Here is a 3,840-nt window from a genome sequence, read left to right on the forward strand (position 1 = left end):
TAGAACTGGAAGGGACCTTGAAAGGTCATTGAGTCCAGCCCCCTGCCTTCACTAGCAGCAGGACTTTTGCCCCCCCCCCTCCCCAAGTCTCCTCAAGGATTGAACTCACAACCCTGGGTTTAGCAGGCCAATGCTCAAACCACTGAGCTATCCCTCCCCCCATGTGGTTGGAGAGGCCGTCCCTCATGCAAAGAGTCTTGGATAATGCAACAGGTGAATGAGACTAAAACCAGGGGGTTAGGGATGGGTGAATGAGGTAAGAATAACATGGGAGTATTTTCACACTGGGCTTGCTTATATACTTTTATACTGATTTAACTATTTCAGTGAGGGGCATGATTTTTACAGGAATATGCAACATTGGTATGAGCACCTTTATACTGGTAGAACTGTGTTCACCTTAGGGATAGTACTGATCAGGATTTAAAAAAAAAAATCACACCCCGGCCAAAATAGTTACACTGGTACAAAAACTGTGTGTAGAGCAGGCTGTAACTAGCTGTAGATTTCCTGTCCTTTCTCCATATCCCTTTCCTGCTCTCCTGGCCACTGCTTTTTTTTTATTTTGGGTGTTTCCAACACTGGAGGAAAATGTTGACATGAAAAGAAAATCTTGTTTTCTGTCCAATTTTAAAAAATATTTTCTATTAATCTTTTATATTTTAAATTGTTTTCATTTAAAACCCCTACGCACACAACGCCTATGCGGCGGTTGGAAGTTGAAAAGAGCAAAGTTCAAACTCGGAACTAAGATGTCCATTTTGACAGTGAGGGTTAATAACCCTCGGAACAGATTCTCAGGGGATGCAGTGGAATTCTCCATCACTTTAAATCAACACTTGGTGTCTTTCTAAAAAGTCTGCTGCAGTTTAGCCAGTTGAGCTTAATGCAGGAGTCACCGGATCAAATCTATGGCCTGTGTAATATAGGTCAGACTAGGTGATCAGAATGTTCATCAATCTAAGTCCATCAGTGGCTATTAGCCAGGACGGGCAGGGATGGTGTCCCAACCTCTGTTTGCCAGAAGCTAGGAATGGGCCACGGGGGCTGAGTCACTTAGAATCATAGAATATCAGGGTTGGAAGGGACTTCAGGAGGTCATGTAGTCCAACTCCCTGCTCAAAGCAGGACCAACACCAACTAAATCACCCCAGCCAGGGCTCTGTCAAGCCTGACCTTAAAAACCACTTGATGATGACCTGTTCTGTTCATTCCCTCTGGGGCACCCGGCGTTGGCCACTGTTGGAATGCAAGATACTGGGCTAGATGGACCTTTGGTCTCACCCAGTCTGGCCCTTGTTATGTTCTCTTCTAGCCTTAAAATGTAGGAAACCACTTTGTTCAATGCAATGCCTGAGCTGGACCCTAAAGTCCTGGACAACTCATAACAGTACGTACAAAAATAAAGTACTGCTCCCTTTCCCACCTACCCATCATGGAACAGGTCGCATTCTCTCATCAGTTATCCCAATCTAAAGCTGGAACATCTTCATTAGAATTAGATTTCAACTGACCTGTGCAAAAACCTGGAGTACAACTCATCAAAAAAATTCCATCAATAAATTTCAAAAAAATTCCATCCACCAGATTTTTCAGTTTAGGGGTTTTTTTTTAATGACAACTTGAAAAATGTATAAGAAAACAAAAACATATTTTTGTCAACATTTTTTTTTGGGGGGGTGGGGAATCATTTCCTGATCAGGTCTGCCTGAGATTGAAAGCTCTCTGAATTGCTAACCAATCTATACCCTGAAGGACACACCTCAGCCATCCTGTGCTACATGAATCATGCAGGAATGGGGCCAGCGCAGAAAGGACATCTGTGCTTCCCGGACCTACAGGTGACAATGTCTCACCTTTCTGAGGGTGGAATCACTGGCAGACTTATTCCCAGGGGAGTTTAGAGTAGAAACATTGTGGCCCCATCAAATCCAAGGAATGTTGCAGAGCGAGGTCACACTTGCGAAAGTTTGGGGGAATGGCTGGGATTTCCCCTCAATACAGCAATGGCTCCAGGACCTAAGATCTGGCATTGCAGCTTCTAATTTTGTCTGGGTTGTCTCAAGGACATTAGTCTTGTCCCTCCTGCTCCAGAACTTGCTGCAGTTCGCTCTACTTGAGACTGACCCAGAAGGCTGCATGGAAGCCCTTGGAGGGTCTATGTGCAGTGAGGAGAGAGGCAAAGGGCAGCCTGTGACACAGGTGCTCTGCACTGGGTCCCTCTCCCGCTCTAGTCACGGTTCTCTCTGTGTAGCTCTCAGTGCTGCATGGCCTAGCGCTTTCAGGAGATGCTTCTCTCTCAGCAGACTTGTTGTAGGCAGCCTTCCTCAGAGCGGCTGAGGAGCAAGTTCAGATTGTAGGCTATGGAATTCCCTACCAAATGGACCTCTGGGTGGACCTCCAATGTGGGCCTGATGTGAGCTCCTTGAGCTTAATAGGTGTCTTCCCCAGTATGTCCTGCCCATTGACAGCCACCTGTAAGGCTCTGTGTAAGATCTATCTCAGAATAGCCCAGCAAAGTAAGTGTGTGTGTGTGTGTGGGCGGGGGGAAACAAGGGGAAATGGAGGGGTGGGGGCTAGGCAAGAGAGTGTTGGATGGTGAGAAGAAGGGAACATAGAATATAAAAGCAGGGACAATGATAGAAGGAAGGAAGGAGAGATTGGGGTGCTGGGATATGGATGGGGGTAGGAGACAGAGAGATGCTGCTTTATGGGAGGGGTTGGGAGGTAGATAGCTGCCCTGAATATTGTTTTTTTTCCTGTACAGCCTTAATTCGACCTCCTTGTGCGAATGCATTATGGCACCGTCTGTAATTACATGACCACAGACTGTTTTTTTTTCCACAGAACCCCTGCCACATTCATTGCGCAGGATGGACAGCGCTCACTGAATGAGCATCTCTTTGACCTTTTGTTTCATCCTCCTTGTTCAATGCTTGGCCTGTTGTGTTCATCTCCAGGGCCAAACAAATTAAAGGTGCCATTAACTCTTCTACAGTCCAGCAGTAAAACAGTGACAGGGAGGTTTGGAGTTGTTTCTGCTTGACTTGGTTTCTTGGCTTGTGCCCAAAAGCATTTATTCTCAAGTGGAAAGTTGATTCATCAATCACATGAAGTAGCAAGAAATCCAAACAAGCATTTCTATTGAAACTGAAATTGAGTAATTATGCAAAACCAACTTAATCACAACCTATTAAAGTCTCTCTTCTGTTGGAGTCAGAATGTCAGAGTCGCTTAGTTCCATTAACAACCTTTGATGAAAATGAAAGGGTTAACTTTCCTCTCAGCCCTGAGGTGTCAAGGGTATTCCCTTGTCCTATTTTTAACAGACAGACACCAGATGGAGGAGAAACAGGATAGGGAAGGTGGGGGAAATATGACTTTTGTTGATGTTTTTGGATCATTGGGCAGCCGGTGAGTCACAGACGGATGCTTTAAGCTAGCAGGTTGGTTACAACACCTGTTGCTTGGACTCGGGCTAATGTTCTGGTCAAGTTGGTTGGGTCCTTTCTCCTCAGACAGGGCTGGATGGGCTGCCTCACCTCATTGTGCTGACGCAGTGCAGGTAATTTCAGGATTTGGTAACCAGCCGCAAGAGACTGATGTAGGATAAGAAGAAACAAATAGTGAGGCAGAAGTAAACACAACAGAGAAGGAAAACCAGACAGGGTCTTGTGCACCTCTGCGGTGCTGACGATTTTGGTATTCCTGCTGATGGGTGGAGGACTGGATGTCATGATGATCTGATGAATTTCAGGACTCACAGGTGAAAATGAAGTTTCTTAAATATACTAGCAAGGCCTGATGGCCTTCCTCTCAGGAAGAAAATCCTTCGGTCTA

The 3,840-nt window shown here is 45.6% G+C and overlaps 1 long non-coding RNA gene across 1 annotated transcript; it reads left to right on the top strand.

The window, feature by feature from the left end:
- Positions 1 to 838: 838 nt before the first annotated feature.
- Positions 839 to 3,155, top strand: LOC120405629. The gene is made up of 3 exons (XR_005598732.1): positions 839 to 939; positions 1,703 to 1,841; positions 2,848 to 3,155. It is a non-coding gene; the product is annotated as an uncharacterized LOC120405629 (long non-coding RNA).
- Positions 3,156 to 3,840: the final 685 nt, after the last annotated feature.

This window comes from Mauremys reevesii, linkage group 5 (assembly GCF_016161935.1).
Source record: "Mauremys reevesii isolate NIE-2019 linkage group 5, ASM1616193v1, whole genome shotgun sequence".
In the NCBI taxonomy this organism is placed as follows: Eukaryota; Metazoa; Chordata; order Testudines; family Geoemydidae; genus Mauremys; species Mauremys reevesii.